This window comes from Myotis myotis, unplaced genomic scaffold (genome assembly GCF_014108235.1).
Source record: "Myotis myotis isolate mMyoMyo1 unplaced genomic scaffold, mMyoMyo1.p scaffold_m19_p_12, whole genome shotgun sequence".
Taxonomy (NCBI): Eukaryota; Metazoa; Chordata; class Mammalia; order Chiroptera; family Vespertilionidae; genus Myotis; species Myotis myotis.
In genome coordinates this window covers 33,570,347-33,590,063 of record NW_023416316.1, presented here as the reverse complement: position 1 = coordinate 33,590,063, position 19,717 = coordinate 33,570,347, and positions in this window count along the sequence as shown.

Genomic DNA, 19,717 nt, shown 5'->3' with positions numbered 1-19,717 from the left:
TGACCATTTTTTCATCTCCTATTTTTCTGGGACCTCCCACTAACTGTTCCTACCACATTTCACTACCTGTCACACATTCTTATTGGCCTCTTTACCCTTGGTTAGATTCCAAAATTGATTATTATAATGTTTCCCTTGCACATGCCTGCTATGTCCTTGTACCTCTCTCCTTCTGTCTTTTTTTTTTAAATATATTTTATTGAGTTTTTACAGAGAGGAAAGGAGAGAGATAGAGAGTTAGAAACATCGATGAGAGAGAAACATTGATCAGCTGCCTCCTGCACACTCCCCACCGGGGATGTGCCCGCAACCAAGGTACGTGCCCTTGACCGGAATCGAACCTGGGACCTTTCAGTCCACAGGCTGACGCTCTATCCACTGAGCCAAACCGGTTTCGGCTCTCCTTCTGTCTTAAATACCCAGCAAGATCCCAGTCAGACCAGGTGCCTGCATCTAAGCAGCTGAACACAACAAGAGAAAGCCCCACAACCACACCGATGGCTCACCATTCAATGATTATGCAAACCTTAACTGGGGCCTCAGCACTGCCAGACAAGCCTTATTCAACATTTTCTGATACAATTTACTCTCCCACTCTTCAGGAGGCCCATTTCACAATTTCTCCTTTCTTTGCAAACCTCCAACTCCTCCCTAGTCATTTTCAGCTTACCTTTTTTTTTTTTTGGCTAGGAAAATAAAAACAAAACTAACCATTGAACTGTTGTAACAACCTACCCCAAAATTTCATTGAAAAGACCATGAGAGCTCTGCAGTCCCAGGGAAAATGAGACAGATGAGGAAAGTATTGAAAATAGGACAACATCAGCAACAGACTTTATCTTCTTTATATCTGTCTTTAAGGCCAGCTCAAGTTTGTTGTGTAGGACCCCTTCCCCAGCCAGGGACCCTGGGCCCCAGTCTTGGTTCCACCAACGTTATGGCTGCACAAACCATCCTGCCCAAACAGTAAGTGTTACCAACTAAATTAAAGTCATGAAACTGCACAGACATTATTTTTCTTGTAACATGGCACAATTAGCTTCTACACATTATTTCTTTTAATGTATGCAAATGAATGGGGAAGTGGGAGTGGTTTAGCTCTTCTACAAATCTAGTGGAATTCCTTTGGGGAAAGAAGTAAATAAGTGGAACTACACATTCATTGTAAAGAAAAAGACATGCTGTTATCGTCATTAGTAATAATTTAATTATATTAGCTAATTGTTATTACATTTTTATGCACTCACATGAAGGCAAATTTTATCTCCCTGATATCTCTGCTGTTCAAACAAAAGAATAATGCTATCCTAGATAGTAATAATAATAATGACTTCACCTGTCAAAATAGATTTATATCTTGAGTCTCAGACAGCCTCAGCAATATGTTTTTGCCAGGAATATTTATTTGTTCTTTTTTCTTTTTCTTTTCTTTTTTTTTTTTAAGGAAGAAGACAGAAAGCAGATTTCCATCTCTACTCTTGAGCCTCCCTCTCCAACGATGCTCCGGGCAACAACCCTTCAAAATTAGGTACCAATCAGTGCCAATTCCTTTGGTAACCATTGTAATAACATTAACATGATGAACTAATGAGATATTAATGCGGTTGTAATAGACATTTTCATAGGAGTTCCATTGTAATTGAGTAGTTTAATAATCTGCCTTAATCTGTGCTTGGCAAGAGTAATGTATGATGAATAGGGAAAGGCTGAATTTTGATGACTTTCTGCTTGTAAGGTGTTTACTCTTGTAAAACAGAAAATACCCGTTTTTAAAAGCTTAAAAGCAGGTGCATGAGTAAACACTGGAGAAAACTGAGCTCAGAGTGTCACAACCCTTATTCCTCAAGGCATCTCAATGCATTTTATACATTTTACTTTCTAAATGGCAATAGATGTGAGGAATGCATATTTAAGATCTTTATTTGTATTTGATATGAATATGGTAGTTCACCTGTTTATTTGACTTTCAGTTTGTCAAAACTTAGCAATTATGATTCTGGATGGCAGAGTCTTAAGAATTTAACAATAGTACAATCAGCATTACTTTTAAAGGAAAGAAGCACTAACACCCATACCACACACACACACACCTACACACATAAACACAGAGAGAGAGAGAGAGAGAGAGAGAGAGAGAGAGAGAGAGAGAGAGAGAGAGAGAGAGAGAGAGAGGCTTCTATTGTTTAAGAAAAAAGAAATAAGGTCAAGAACCTAGAAAGAAATAAAAAGGCATGTGGTGACAGAAAAGAAAAGGCAAAAGCAAGACTGAAAAGCCAAGGTATTCAGAGTCTTTCCATTGGATTCAAGAGGATGCCTGCAAGTAACCCTGGTTTGAACTCTGCTGAAAGAGAGAGGAGCAGAAAGAGCAAAGCCTTTGTATGATTACTTATTCCAGCAAACAACAGCACATGGCAACTCAGAGCCTTTCTACTCCCTGAGCTAATATTTGGAAGACATTGTACCTCCAGGGCAAATTCTAAGTGTTCCTCCTCTCTCTAAAGAAAAGACGGGGGGGGGGGGGGGGGGGGGGGACGAGGAATCAGAGGTTTCCATCATCCAAGGATAAAAAGAAAACACTGATGAAATTCAACATTGAACACTGTACAAGGAAGATAAAAAAAAAATTAAGAAAAAAAGGTGTGCTGAAATGCTTTGCTTAGCAAATACAAATGAAGGTTATGTAAACCACGTGATTTTTTAAAGACTGACTATTGTTACATTAACTGGCAGCATTTTAAAATCTCCTGAACAATGAAGGCTGCTGCCAGTTCTACTCATATCTTCACCCCCTCTACATCAGACCTACTTTCCTGGACTCTTCCAAGGGTGTTTGGTTCAGCCCAGCTTGGACATGAGGAGGAGACAGCCTGCAGATTCACTAGCTTCCTTTCATCTCCTCCAATCCCATTTCTAACTGACAATCACAATGGCCCCGTTTCTCTGCTTCCCTTGGAAGAACCCACTTACTCAGTGTGACTCAGCACTGTGTCTGCCTGGAGCACAGCTTGCAGGGTGTCTGCTTTGCTCCCTCATCATGGCCAACCCACAATTACTAGAGGGGACTGTCCAGGTTCTGCCCCTAGTTTCACCCAGCATTTCACAACTTACCAGACTCTTTGACCTGCCTGTAAATTTGATCCCAGTAAGAGTTTTCAACACTAAAGCTTTTGGGGAATTAAAAGGGCAGACCAGGTAGGAAAAAGACCATCATCATGGGATTCAGAGAGCCTGTTTTCAAATTCTGGTTTCTCCACTTAATACCTTGTTACTTCATCTCTCTGCATTTCAGTTCCCTCACATATAAAGTATCTGTACTAGTCTCCTCAGGCTGCTGTAACAAAATATCACTGATCCGTATTTATTTTCTCAGAGTTTGGAGGCTGGAAGTCTAAGATCAAGGTGTGGCAGGGGTGGTTTCTGGTGAGACCTCTCTTTCTGGCCTGTAGACGCTGCCTTCTCACTATGTCCTCACATGGCCTTTCCCCTACGTGCACACGAAGAGAAAGTTCTTGCGTCCCTTTCTCTTCTTACAAAGACACCAGTCCTATCAGATTAGGCATCCGCCTTATGACCTAATTTAACTTTAATTATCTTCTGAAGGGCCCTGTCCCCAAATACAGTCACATTGAGTGTTAGAGCGTCCATCTATGGGTTTGGGGAAAACACAATTCAATCCCCTATAACACCTACCTTAAAAGATTTCAAAGATTCCCAGAGTTTTTACACTTTATGAAGAAAACTCCTGCCCTGAAATGTTAAAAAAAAAAAGGGGGGGGGTGAGTGGGGTTGGGGGTAGGGGTGAGAGGAGATAGAGAAAGCCAAATCAAGGCAGCATTGTTTCAGGAACATCTTTGTGAAGAAGAAAAAGGAAACTTAGCTCATATGTTTTCTCTGGCCCCCTCAATTAGCAAAGATTCTGTATTTATCAGGGATAACTAAATAATGGATAATTTTATTCTATTATATTAGAAAACATTGGGATAACCACTGTCCATATGGCCAGAATATGCAGAATTCTATTTTCTATCCCTGCCATTGACTGATAAGGTCATTTTGAATATTACAATTTCCCTCTATTTTTAGAGGAAATCAAATATTGCATAATAAACTACAGTGCAAACAAAACTATGTTATGCTCTTAGCAATTATAAATAACCAGATCAACCCTAATCAAATTATAATAATATTTAGAGTCTACTGAGTCCACTAGCTGTGGTTTAAGGTAAAAGGAATAGATAGAATACTCTTAATGAAAGACACAGGCCACTGCTAGCTCTGCCCATAACCTCAACTGATTTGAGAGAGTTTGTGCAACACCGCGGAACCCTCAGGTGACTGGACTCATGGTGCAAACCTAACCCTAAGTTTGCCTGACCCTACATTAGTAAAGAAAGGCTGTGGTCCCATGCCTTCCCAGCAACAAGGCCTGTAAGGCCCATTTATTAGCCCTATTTCATGACAGACCCCTGAAACCTCATAAGAACCCTTTCTTCTTCTGGGGGGCTGGCTTGGGTGAATTTCTTTTTCTGCAATTAAGGGAACCATCAAATTTGGGTCTATAACAACATCTTTTCTGTACCTTTTGATGCTATTCAATCTAGAAAAACACTCAAAAGCCTGAATGTTTCTCCCTCCACTGGTTCTTAAAGGATTTTTGTTGGTATTTTATTAGATTCTGTGTATCTTATTCTATTACTGTTACTCCACATGCAAAGTGTGGGGAGGTATCATTCTGTATTAAATCACCATAACAGGGTATCTCCTTTTGCAAAGAACTTGTCTTGGCATCTGCAGATGAATTCATCTATAAATATTAAAACATACTAGTATCTGGAGCTACAGAAAACTACTGGTTAATGTTTCCTGGTAGAAAAAATAAAAAGAGCCAATAGATGAGTTTTCAAATTGGGGTTCTTACCTTTCATTCATTCAAAATATATGAAAATGTCATGCAAAATCCATTTAAGAGAACCAGCAAGCGAAATCTTCTTGTATCTCCTGACCTCAGACCTGTCGTCAACATGAGTTGGGCATGACTTGAACGTGATGGCTACCAGGAATTGTTCTTCCTCATCCACACTCCCACTTCCACTCTTCCTATTACAATCTTAAGCATTATGAGGATGGCAAGTTAATCTATCTTATTTTACAGTATATGCCCAGTGCCCCCAAAAGAGTAGGTGTTCAATAAATACTGTTGTTCAGTTTTCAAATAAGTAAAACTTCCCTTTAAAAAATACTCCTCCTTAGGCACAAACTACACTCCTACAACGAAGATTTTCCTTTTTTTAATTTAGGAATGTATTACACTCCTACAACAAAGATTTTCTCTTTTCCTTGTTTTTATTTAGGAATCCTCACTATACACACACACACACACACACACACACACACATATTTACTCATACAACTAAGATTTAAGTTATTGAGGTTAGAAACTTTGTCTTTTTATATTCTCTCTATTGTCCTTAATGCAGTAAATGTGCAATAAATATTGGTTGATTAAATGATAACTTGAAAATTTAGTGAAATAACCGACAGTTTATTGTTTAAAAAGGTCAAATCAGTTGTGTCATGAATTCACTGGTCAGTGCTTCAATATTCTAACACCCTAATAAACTCTTCTCATTTTTAAGGAGCAGTGATTTGAACCAATATATCCATTTGAATATTAGGGAAGTCATAAGGTTTTTTATTCTTAACTTTATTCATATGTTAAATGCTGTTTTAATGCTTACCCTAGATCTTCAAAGCCTACTTTGTTTTAATGGGGAAAGGATAGCAGAAGAATGTGTAAGAGGCACCTCTGGGAAAGGAGGAAGAAATTAACTTAGAGGTTTTCTAGTTTGAAAAGGTTAAAAAACAATCCAAAATAAAACTAGTCAGCATTCTCAGTGTAGGAAAATGACAGTGATTAAAACCTCTTTCTGCCTGGGTGAGCACTGTCCCATCCCTGTCCCTGTCCCTAGTGCTGGGTAACTCAGAGATATAATTTATGATGGATTCACAAACAAAATGGTCAATGGTTCAGCACAAACCAAACATGAGCAGACACATTTCTAAATCCAACCGTCATGCTGCTTACACAATCTGTTGATCCATTGAACAAATATATGTTGAAAGATTAAGCCGGAGTTGACTGCCATTCAGGAAGATAAATGTAGAGTAGACTCATTTTCCGCCTGACTTAATGCTTAAGGATTTGTATTAGAAACATGTTGGGGAGGGGGATGTCTGCAGGGGGACGGGAGGAAGGGAAATTCCACTCACCCAGATCTTTTGAATGAGATTATCTTGCCAAGGACCTCACACAGAGGCCTTTACAGCCATCTTTCACATCCTGGACCTTCTTTTCCCCTTATTCTTTTATTGTGAAAAGAAAAAAAATCGAAGGAAATAAATGAGCATTGCAGGAGCACTTGCCTTGGCTATTCAGTCCTTGTTGATGGAACGATAGGAGACAGAATGTTTTATACAGTACAGTGTGAGATTTAGAAGGGGGAAAAGAGACAGGTTGTCATAAAGACACGTTACTATCCAGCTATCTCATAAAAGGGCTGTGAACCATTAAGCTATAGTGAGGACTGAAAGCCTGAAGCTAGAAACTTGGTGTGCCCACTGGTGAGGCCAACGCCATCCCCGGCCAGAGAGTGGGCCAGCCTGGACCCAGCTCATACTTGTTGAAACCTTCTTCAGTTGAGGTCTGAGGGCAGGTTCCTGGAGTTGCATGCGTTCAGCTTTGCTGGGCTGAAAAGCCAGACCCCTTCACTGCTGTTCACCCTGTTAGAAGTGCTTGAGCTTCACAAGAAAGCACTGCCAAAAAGAAAGAGAAGAGAGGGTGGAGGGAGAGAGGAAGAAAGAAAGAATGAGGAAAGAAAGAGGATGAAAGAAGAACAAGAGAGAAAGAACAACCATTTGCACAACCTAAGTGGAATTTCCTTGATTTGTAAACCGGGGACATAACTACAATACCATAATGCAATCATGCTGCTTCCTTATTTAGCAAGCTGTGAACACTTTTCAGAGACAGCCAACAACTCTGGCCTGGTTGGGAATGCATTCAAAAAGAAAACCACTGAGCATCGCAAAAGAGATGGATCTTGACCTACCAAAGCTCATGTGCCAATAAATGCACTAGAAAGCAATTTACTTCGATTCAACAGTTATTGAGTGCCCATATGGGTTATGGCACAGGAGTAGGAAGCATGCAAGCTTATAATAGAGCTGGCTCTTGCCCTTGCAAAGCTCATATGCCACCAAAGACCATGTGGACATGTGTAGAATGGTACTTGGATGTCCAGGGAAAGGTATGCTTCATTTTCTATTAAAGAATAAGTTAAATCTTCTAAATTGGAAAAAAATGTAGGCAGGTGCTAGGTTTAAGCAGTGCCATGAAGAAGGGAGATGAGCATGGACAGTTTCACACATACAGGGTCAGCACGAAGGCCCAAGAAGAAACAGTGTTCAAAGTAGTCTAAGAATATCTTTATTTGCCAAGCAAAGCAATGAGTTTGGAAATTGAGAGGGTGTTGGGTAAAACTGGCTGATGAAAGGTCTTGAAATTGTTTTTAGCCAATCATGAGCCCTTGTTTTTCATCTTTTAAATGCATCTAATGCAAGATGAAGAATTGCTAAGATATAAATTCTGTGATTTCTAGTTCTTTATAGCTTTTAATTTTGTTTCTTTTTATGAGATTTCCTATCATCACAGGCCTCCGAGTTGAAGAGGTTAATGACCAATATTCTAGCCCGATGTTTCAGTTTCTTGTTATTTTATTTCACTGTGAAATTTTGCTGGGATTTAAAATGATGCCACACAGCACATGAGTTTGGACCATTCCTTTAACTTTAACACCCCCATCTTTTCCTTGGTGCCACTGTTATTCGTTTTATCTTTCATGAGCACTTGACTTCCAAGTAAAACCAATAGCATAAGTCTTGGGCAAAAAGTATAAATTTTAGACCAGTGAGTCTACAGTCCATTTTATTCCATTTGTTTATTTTAACCAAGTATCACTGACTTTGAACTATTTAATCGTAAGCATCTGATTTCTCCTCTTCTTGGATGGCTTAGAACTTGGCAAGACAAAATGTTAACTACAAGAATAGAAAAGAAGAAACAGTGAAACTAATGAATGCAATGGAAATTGCTTGTAGTCTAAAGAAAATGTGACCATCTGTGTTAAGTTATTGAAGGTTATGGATTGAGCTTTTTGTTTGGTTTGGCTTGGGATGGGGGTGGGGGTCTGCCTATCGTCCTTTTCACTTATGTCTAACAGTACAATGTCAGATATTATAGGGCTTTAGCTTCCCGCAAGGCTATCGCATTGGACATCCAAATCTATGTGAATCTTACACATGATGTAAATTGGAAAGCAGTCTCACATATATTCATACAACCTCCTAAAGTTATTTCTCCTCTGCCCCAGAATGCACAGGGAACAGTGTGTTTGTCCACTTTCACCAGATCCAACCACCTCAGATTTAGGTAAGCAACTCTGTCTTAAAATCTCTCTATCCCCCCTCTCCCTTCTTCTTTCTCTAAAAAATTCAATGAATTATTATATATATGTATGTGTGTGTGTGTGTGTGTGTGTGTGTGTGTGTGTGTGTGTGTGTGTGTGTGTGTGTATATATATATATATACATATATATATATATATCTTATCTAATAAAAGAGAAACATGGTAATTAGCGTACAACCACTACCCTTCCCATTGGCCAATCAGGGTGATATGTAAATTAACTGCCAGCCAAGATGGCGGCCGGCAGCCAGGCAGCTTGAAACTAACATGAGGCTTGCTTGCTTCAGTGACAGAGGAAACCAACGTTCCCCACCTGCCTTGCCCGGCCTCTGAGCCTGCAGTTTGAAACATTGTAACAAATATAGAAGCTAAACAAAACCCCAGAAACCTGCTTTCAGCGAGCCGGGATCTCAGAGCTGGAGTTATACATTGTTTCGATTATAGAACCCAAAGAAACCAGATACCTGTTTTCAGCAGCAGAAGCCTCAGAGCTGGAGCCAGAGCTAAAGCTGGCCCAGAATTAAAAAAAGAAAAAAAAGAAAAAAGGAGCAGTTGGGAGCTTCAGCCCTCAGCCCCTCACCCAGACTGGCCAGGCACCCCAGTGGGGACCCCCACCCTGAAGGATGTGTGACCAGCTGCAAACAGCCATCATCCCCTCACCCAGGCTGGCCAGGCACCCCAGTGGGGACCCCCACCCTGATCCAGGACACCCTTCAGGGCAAACCAGCCAGCCCCACCCATGCACCAGGCCTCTATCCTATATAGTAAAAGGGTAATATGCCTCCCAGCACCAGGATCAGCGGAGCTGCGAGGCCTCCGGGCACCAGGATCAGTGTGACAGGGGGCAGCGCCCAAACCCCGACCGCCCTGCGGCTCTGTGTGTGACAGGGGGCAGGGCCACAACCTCCCTATCCGCCCTGCTCTGTTCATGACAGGGGAAGGCGCCCAACCTCCTGATCAGCCCTGCTCTCTGCCTGATACGGGGGGAGCTCCCCAACCCCCTGATCGCCCTGCGGCTCTGTGTGTGACAGGGTGTGGCGTCCCCCCCCCCCCCCCACGGGCCCTGCTCTGTGTGTGACAGGGTAGAGCCATAACTTCCCCATCGGCCCTGCCCGGAGTGTGAGAGTGGCGGCGCCCCATCCCCCTGATCGGCCCTGCTCTGTGGGTGATAGAGGGCAGCGCCCCAACCCCCCCGCCCCCCACGGGCCCTGCTCTGTGTGTGATGGGGTAGAGCCATAACCTCCCCATCGGCCCTGCCCTGAGTGTGACAGTGGCGGCGCCCCAACCCCCTGATCCGCCCTGCTTTGTGTGTGACAGGGGGCGGTGCCCCAACTCCCCTATCGGCCCTACTCTGTGAGTGACAGGGGGGAGCTCCCCAACCCCCTGATGGGCCCTGCTCTGTGTGTGACAGGGGGTGGTGCCCCAACTCCCCTATCAGCCCTACTCTGTGAGTGACAGGGGGGAGCTCCCCAACCCCCTGATGGGCCCTGCTCTGTGCGTGACAGGGTAAGGAGCCCCAACTCCCCAATCAGCCCTGCTCTGAGCCCGACCAGGGGCTGCACCTAGGGATTGGGCCTGCCCTCTGCCACCCGGGAGTAGGCCTAAGCCAGCAGGTCGTTATCTCCCGAGGGGTCTCAGACTGCGAGAGGGCACAGGCCAGGCTGAGGGACTCCCCTTCCCCCCGAGTGCACAAATTTTTGTGCACTGGGCCTCTAGTATATATATATATTTCTCCATCCATCCATAGGTGAGTATGAGCTAGATGACAGCAAAGTATAATCTGAGAGAGTCTTTTCACCCAAATGGGCAGGAACTAGTACAGACTCTCCGGATTGACTTGTGGCTGTCCCAATGAAGAGAACATAATTATGTAGGTCCAACCCTACTTTGGCAAGAGCTAATACCAGCCTGGATGCCCCTCAATAAAGAAGCATGAAGTAGTTCTTCTGGGGTTTCAAGGAGAAGAAAGTTAATGATTCTGCTATAAAATTCTGGTCTGGATTGAAAAAAATAACTCTGTTTTTATCCCCTAAATCTAGGGAAAATTCTTCCAGAATAGCAAAACTAATGGAAGCCAAAGCTAATGGGGTGTTCTAAAATGCATTTTATTCTTTCTCAATGAAGCTCCACGTGTACGATGACATTTTCAGAAGGAGCTGAAAGCTATTTTGCCAAAAGTAAAAGCACGGTTAGAAAATCTGCTCCAAATACAATGGTCTGCTGGATTTGAAATATTCCTCCAGAGACAAGCCCCCTGTTGCAGGAGAATACCTGAATCAGCAGAAGGTGGGAGGAAGCGTGAAGATGGTATTTATTATGTCTCGAGATGACTCCATAGGTCACTGCTGATTTCTGTTTATACTGCGCTGACCTTTCACACTCCAGAGCAGTTTGTTCAGCTGTGATCTACAATCAAGAGTACATGCAGTATTTCATCCGGTGGGCCCTGCTCTAACCTCCTGGTATACCCAAGGAAAGATGCAGTACATAGAAGGAAATGCCCATCAGACTATAGTTCTTTGAATTGTCTGTTTTCTCACTTTGCACTTTTGTATTAATAAAAATTTATGTGTTGGGTTACTAGTATAAAGCATGATCCCAATGGACCGGGTTTTAATAAAGCAATTATTTTCACTTTACAATATGGTAATTGGAAAATGAGCCTCTGGAAACAATCCTATCTCTAGGTCATTTGTTCACTCATCTCAATTAGGGTATGTTCACATACTGAAGAGCAGTCTAATACTTTTTGTAATGGTCTGTGCCAACTCTTTTGCAAAGGATTACTTGAGGTCACCAAGCTGTGATCATAAAGAAACCATGGGCAGTTTTGTTAGCCTTTCAGTTGATATCTATATTTAAACTTACTGGAAGTCTGTTACTTGGTGCTCCCTGATCATTTTATCCATCCATTCAATAGCAGAAGATGCCTCCTGTTTTTCCTGGATGTGAGAGCTCAATTATACTGCCACAAGAAAATGTTTTGTAATTTTTTAGGCCAAAAACAGTCTTATGCATGTGTAATATAAGCAATAATAATATAGTATTGTATCCCAGATAAAACTACAATTCCAGGGACTGGACTACTTTAGTCACTCGTTCCTGAAGTACAGATTACCCTGTGTGGGTCTCTTAAAGACGAACCTCCATATGCAGATTACCTTTAATGATTACCTCCCTAAGAAACTTTCCACATATGCCCCTAACCTATGTACATTTAGCACCTTGTACTTCCCCCCTATCCAGCACTCAACACTGCACAATAACCTCACACAATTAGCTCTTTGAGATCAGGATCTTATTCATCCATAGAGCTCTAGTGCCTAGCACAGTGCCTGACATACAAAAGGCCCACAATAAAGTCATGAGAGTCTACAGTGATAATAAACCCATGTCCTTCATCAATAGGCCTCTGTCTGTTCTTCCTTTCTCCAACCATTGTGTGCTATTCTGACACCAAATGAGGGGCATGCGTTGTAGGAAGTATATGCTTAGTGACTGAACCGATGTGTAAGCACCTCTGAATTGTAAGGGCTTCAGGGCAGGGACCATGACTAATTTTTCTTGGGCCCTCAGTCACTGATTTATAGCAGGTGCTTAATAGATTTATTTGTATTGAATAAGTCTGATCTTTTAATCTGTAAAATGTTTTGAAACATGATATGCCTTGTAATACAAATGCCTATAAATTGAAAGTTCACAATATATACTTGACTAGAGGAGTAGACACTGATTCTTTTGCTTCTTCCTTAAAACCCACTGTTATCTTGGGTTCTGGGTCCCTGATTCCTTAAAAATAATTGAGAGGGAGGAGGAGGAGAAAGTGAAGGGAGGAAGAGGTGATGGAGTAGAGGAAAGATAGAGAGAGGAGGAATCCTATATAATAAAGATGTAATATGCAAATGGTTGTTACTCCGTGCTGAACAACCAGATCACGGATCAGCAGGAGGTACGGCAGTGAGCTACAAGTGGGTGGCAGAGAGCTACAGGAGGGGGCAGGGCAGCAAGCTATGGGGGGGGGGGCGGGAGGGGGGGGGAGCTACAGGAAGGCAGGGCAGTGGGCAGAGAGCTACTGGAGGGCGGCAGGGAGCTACTAGCGAGCTACTGGCACACAGATTTGTTCGCAGGGCTACTAGTGATAAAATAAAAGATTAAAGGAAGAAAGAAAAGAAGGAACTGAAGGGAAATCCATAACTCTGTGTCTCACATAAGGGATGATGGGGTAATAAAAGGAATAATGTTGATGAATATAAAGTGATCAAGTAAGCACTATTTGTCGAAGATGAAACAAAACAGAATTTAGAATTCTATTTTCAACAATATGGTAGACTAATCCCTCCAGGCATAACTAAAATGCTGAATAAAATATTTAAAATGTCATCTGAATACATGGCTTGGCTGGCAGGAAAATATGGATGAAGACCAAAGATGAAAAGTGTGAATCTAGAAATATAAGTAAGCAATAGAGAAAGCCCTTGTCCTAGGACTATCTAAAAATCCTCAAGAGACCTATAACTCATTTTTTTACTGGGCTGCACCCATAGAACTTGGGGCTCTAGCAAGGGTATAGGTCAAATTGGAAAGCTTTGGCATAAAGCAGCCTACCCTCTCCCCTCCACCCTGTCATACATACACTCTCAGAAGGGAGAGGAAAGGAAAAAACATTCCACACACTTTGCAGAGGGAGATGTTGGGCATAAATGCCTTGTTAGGCTCTGACCTCGGGTTTGGGTGAAATGGGGGGAAAAAATAAGCCTTGAGAATTTCTAACCACAAGCCCTGTTTATGTGAGTGTAATCTCAGAATCCCCTCTGTGTGACTCCCAAGAAAACACATACTGGGAAAAGAATTTTTCTTTAAGCGGTCCAGCCATCACATCCACATGCTGGAATGAGAGAGAGAATGAGGAGAAAGGCAAGCCACCTCCATTTCCCAGAAGTTGTACACACCGATTCTGGCACCAACTTACTCATATAATGATCCTAGCTATGTATAGGTTGTCTTTATTCTGGGTTCCAGAATTTATTGGTGAAGAGAAATGCAAGAATGAATATTGGAGGTTGTGGAGTGGGAGTAAGCTCTGCCTTTATCTTCAAATATTGAGAAGTAAGGTAATACTTGGACATCTTTCTGGTTAGCAATGGTCAGGATTTTTGAGTCTTATTATGGAATAAATCCATTTTGCTTGTCTTCAACTTTTCATTAAGATAACTTGATAAAAAAATATATGAAATTGGTAATCAATGCTTAAATAATAAGAAAGAGGAAAGAAGAACCCAAGACCAAAAAAATCATATAAATTTTAACTAAAGTTCTTTTTCTAGGGATATTTGAAGTCACTAGGACACATAAAACTGATTAGAACTGAAGCAACCTATTGTTTCCTCTCTGTTTCCTTTTATTTGCTCCTCATAACACAAATTTCCTCAAAAGAGTATAGTGGCCAAGCCTTCCTGCAGAGCTACAAAAACAAGGAAATCACTGAACGTTTTCTTTTGATGGAATGCCTTGCTTAGGGCTTTTTGTTTGCTGGCTTGTTTTTGCTTTGGTTTGGTTTTTTGGTTTCTGACTAAACCATAGGAAATAGTCATTTTAAATTTTATAAAAGGTTTAAAAAAAGACATCTTCTGTAATAAGATAGCATCTTTTTAAAAAAATCCTCAGTTAGTGCTATTAATTATTCTTGGAAGAAGGGAACTGTAAGTTTCTCTTTATAGGATCAGGTTTACATTTTTTTTTTTAAAGTCACAGCACTATAGCTGAAAGTCTACAATAGAGGCATGTGCAATTTCCCAAAAATAAGGGAGGTATTTTCTTTTTCTGTGCCATGCTTCCAGCTATTTTACAAGAAAAAAAATGAAATATACTGTTGTGCAAATATCAAAATAACACTGACTCATGAGAATACTTAACACTGGCTAAATTAGTCTCTCTTTAATTCTGGGTTAATCTGGAGATGCAAAGAGGAAATTTCTACTGCTGCAGGTTCTCACACACTCACACACATATATACACCTATGTATGTACACTTGTGTATGAGTCACAGCAACCACATATTAGCACAAAAATTTCCAGCCCAGCTGGTGTGGCTCAGTGGTTGAGCGTTGACTCATGAAACAAGAGGTCACCCATTTGATTGCCGGTCAGGGCACATGCCTGGGTTTCTGGCTCAATCCCATAGGGGGCATGCAGGAGGCAGCCAATCAATAATTCCTTCTCATTATTGATGTTTCTATTTCTCTCTCCCTTTCCCTTCTTCTCTGCAATCAATAAAAATTAAAAATTAAAATTAAAAGCTTAACCAAGTAAGGTTTTATTTTTCTCTTGTAACAAGTACAGGAATAGGCCATCCTTTTCTATTTCTATATTTTCACTCTGCCATATTTAGCATTTTGCTTTCATCCTCATGGTCTCAAATGGCAGCTATACCTCCAGGTATCACATCCACATTCCAGACAGGAAAAAGAAACAAGTGATAAAGAGGAAAAGGAAATGTCTACACCAGAAAAGCAAAACTTTTGTAGATGTCCCCAATAGAATCAAACTTACTTCTTGTTGGCCAGAATTGAAAGAAAGTCTAGACAATGGGCTAATTTTACCAGACATATTACCATCTCAAATTGAGGTTCTAATAGGAATAAAAAAGAATGATATAAATATTTAATGCCAAAATTGTAGCATTTCAATCCATGAAGGAAGTTATTAAGCTTCTCAGAGGAAAGTATAATATCATATTTATTTTCTGTTCTCCAAGTGCTGACATATAGTTCATAGTCATTCAACAACTATTTCTTGAGCTCCTATTGCTCCTATTGTATGTCAGGTACTATTTTAGGTGTTGGGGATACACCCAGATAAAAATTCTTGTCCCCTGAAATCTCTCATTCTAGCAGGCAGAGACAGCTAGTAAACTACAGTAACAATAAATAAAGTCTATAGTTTATTCAAACATGATAAATTACACGGAAGGAAAAAAACACTGTTGGGGTAAGGAGAGTTAGGCATAGAGGACAGAATAAGAAAGAATGGTATAAATATTTCATGTCAAAATTCTAGCATTTCAATCCATGGAGAAAGTTGTAACAAAAATAAACAAGGTTATGTATTAATATGTTTTTCTTTTTATACCTCAGACCCTTCTGATTTCTGGAACGTATTGTTTTATCTTAAAAAATAATTTTTAAAAAATAGGTCAGTATTCTTTTCAACTCCCATTCTTGAAAGTGTTGAATCCAACTGCTATTTACACAAGAAATGTCAATGATTGTATCAGGTAGTGTGGTAGACTAGAAGTTGCTTCACACAGTGCAAACTGTTTGCAATTTAGTTAAAGGGTCTGATTCCATGAGGAAGAATGAAAATTCCAAGGGAAAAAAGGAGCAATTAACAAAGAGAAAATGCTCTCCTGACCTGGTGCCTCTTAAGTGTCAGAAGCCTGGCTTTCCTAGGAATGTGCTTCTCAATAGGCAGTGCAACTGGTTAACAACTCTCCTCTACTTTTAATCATAAATATAAGAACTACATTCACACAAAGAAATTACATTTCAGAGTTTAAAAAAAATTCCAAAATCAACATCTCCCAAGGGATTGAGGTTTTGATTGATTTTATTTAAAATCTGAGTGGGTTTTGACCACTAAATATTTGCTTAATTATCTTAGCAATGAAGAGTGATGCTCTCATTAGCAGGGGTTAGAAGCCCATCTGTGTTCTCTGTCGATCTTTTGTACATAATTGTAAACCTGCCAATTGAATGTACAGTTGGGGAGTTGGAAAGTTGTAATTGCAGCTCTGATTATCCCATGAATGTGGGTAAAACCATTTATTTTCCCTGGGCCTTGGCCTATTTGTGCATAAAATGTAGTTAATGCTACTCCACTACAATGCAAAATTTCAATATTTAATGCTAAGCTAAAGAGTGTTGCCTTGTATACTGCTCATTGGCAAAAAATGTTCTCCCAGCCCCCCTGAAGCTGGCAAACCCAATGACAGCAAGAGGAATCTGATCACTATGAAATTTGCAAACACAGAATCACAAAGGTGCCATGTCCCAGCAGAAAACCAAAAGTGAAGGCTTCTCCAGTAGGACAGGGAGCACAGTGAGTTGAATTTCACGAGTGTTAGGGAAATGAGCCAAAGTCATTTGATAGTTACTTTCAGCAGAGGCAAATGCAGATTTTGTGAGACTTTGAGCTTTTATATTTTTTTCAGGGAGAGGGAGGTGCTCTTTAGTAAAAAGAATACTAAGTGAATGTTTCTGTAGCATGAAAAACAAAGTCACAATACATTATAAATATTTTTAATGGAAAATATCACAAAGTCACAAAATGTGTAACAATTCTGACACTTAGAACTGTCTGACACACCTCTATAATATGTCCTTCATTTTTGGTCTGCATCCTTAATGATCTCTTCAGACAATTTTTTTAAAATTTATTGATTTTTAGAGAGAGAAGGGAGAGAGAAATATTGACTTATTGTTTCATTCATCCATGCACTCTTTGGCAGGGGACCGAACCCATAACCTTGGCCTATTGGAATGACGCTTTAACCAACTGAGCTACCCACCAGAGCCCATCTCTATATATAAAAAGCCAGCAACCAGAATGCTGGAACAACCCGAACCGGTCGCTATGACGCCCACTGCGGCCAGCAAACCAGCCCAATCGGGGGCAGGGCTAGCCCACCACCCCGGCCCCTCCCCCACAGCCAATCCCACCCCGATCACCCCCCCTATCCCAATAGGGAGCAGGGCCAGCCAGCCAACCTCCTGAAGCCCCTCCCCCTGGCTGGCCCAGCACGTGATGGACACCAACCACCCCAATCAGCCCACAGCCCCCTCCCCCCAGCTGACCCTGCCCCAATAGCCCCCCACACCAATCAGGGCAGGGCTGGTAGGCCCACTGCCCAGTCCCTCCCCATGGCCGGCCCCACCCCCAATCAGTCCCTCCACCACAATCAGGGGTGGGGCCCACTGGCCAATTGCCCATAGCCCCTCTCCCCCAGCCAACCCGGCCCTGATTGAGCCCCTATTGGGGCAGGCCAAACAGCCAACCTCCCACTGTCTCCTCCTCCTGACAGGCCCTGCCCCCATCTGTCCCTATCGGGGCCGGGCCAGCTGAGCCCCACCCATGCACGAATTCGTGCACTGGGCCTCTAGTACAATAATGATTTTGATAAACATTCTCAGAGGCAGATTTACCATGAAGTAGATGAAGCTACAGTTCCAGGGTCCCTCACTTCCACGGGTCCCTTGCAAGGCCCTACACCAATTTTGTATTTTCCTCATTCCTATCACAAAAAAAAAAAATTATTGTGTCTTTATAATTGTGCATGTTGTTGCATTATTGGGTTCTATTCCCGAGAGGAAAGAACTTCCATTTATTAGGCTTCCATGAGAACCAAATTTTCTATTAAGAGATGACAACTGGACAAATTCTCCATACTAGCTTCTGACTCCATACGTTTCAAATTATTGTCTTCCTCCACTACTACCATCCTTACAATGCCAGGCTCTAGAAGACACACTCACAAAGCAAGACAACTTCCCATGCTTTCATGGCACAACAGTGGGTCAGTTATCACAATGGACAACAGGAGCATTCCTGGATGCACTCTCATAGCAGGACATCTAACCTAATTCTCATTCTAAATAAACGTTCACTACGTACTTCTATAAGTGACTGTGAACAGCATAAAACCAACTCACTAAACACAAACTATATGTACCGCCAACTCAACTTTCTCTTAGCTAGTTCCCCAACATACAAACCAATTCCAATGCCAGCTCTATGCAAGAGAAAGAATAGAGGAAGGGAAGTTGGAATGGAAAAAGACCATGATCTTAAACAATATGTTTTAAATGTTTTACTTTTACAAATTTCATATATATGGCCTTTCAAGTGTCCCTTTAGTTGAAGCATCATTCATTTAATGGTAAATCTCTGCCAATGCTGAGTCCTGATGGCTCTACACAGGCCCCATGATGGGTTTGATGGCTCAGAGGAAAAAGAAAGCTGTGCAGGTATATAATATTCTGAGCTTCAGAAATAGCATTTTGGATTTCTAGCTTCTCTGCATCCAGAGATATGAATTCTGGTTTGGATTTCTGAGGACACAAATTATTCATTCAGCTGCAGTTCACTTATATATCAAGTCACACAAAAAATGCTTATTAAACTTTATCATCATTAAGAGACTGCTACAAGCTGTGGCTGATTGAAAAGTAAGCCACAGTCCCTGCCATTAAGGGATCGAGAGTACAGAAGAGGAGACAAAAACAAAATCACAATGCAAGGCAAACTGCTCTGGAAGAACAAAGGAAGTCATGTCCAAGTTGGAGTCCAAATGATCAAACTGCGGGCAGTTTAAATGATTTTAAAACTTCTCGCCGAAACCGGTTTGGCTCAATGGATAGAGCGTCGGCCTGCGGACTGAGAGGTCCCAGGTTCGATTCCGGCCAAGGGCATGTACCTGGGTTGCGGGCACATCCCCAGTAGGAGATGTGCAGGAGGCAGCTGATCGATGTTTCTCTCTCATCGGTGTTTCTAACTCTCTATCTCTCTCCCTTCCTCTCTATAAAAAATCAATAAAATATATGTTTAAAAAAAAAAAAAAAAAAAAAAAACTTCTGATCCTCAGTTTCCCCATCTACAAAATGCAGGTAGTTAATTACTCATCTCACAAGACTAATGTAAAGTTTAATGGAGATAAAACTGTCTAAATAGAAGGCTTTCTGTAAATATCACTCCCTAGAAGCAAAAACAATCTTATTCTTTTATATATTTGCTTCTGTTCCAATGCTCAATAAGTCTCTGTTGAAAGTAGAATAATAAATAATAGGATGAATGAAATAAAAATGTAAGAAGAGATTAGTGAGGGCTTTCCAGAAAACACTTTCTCTTACCCAGGCCTTGAGGAGCCCCCAAGACTGTCTCGGGCAGCAGTCCTTGAATGACAAATGGCAGAAACCCAACTCAAACTGGCTTCAGCAAAAAAGAGGAACAGCTGGTTTATGAAACTGAGAAGTCCAGGAGAACCCTGGTATCCAAACAATATTCCCGGAACAAGTCTCTCGCCAGTGTTCCTCTTTGCTTTTTCTCATGTTAGCTTTGTTCTCAGGCAAGCTTTCCCCGTGCCATAGCAAATAGTCACCTTCAGCTCCAGGTCTACGTGGCCCAAATCTGCAATAACT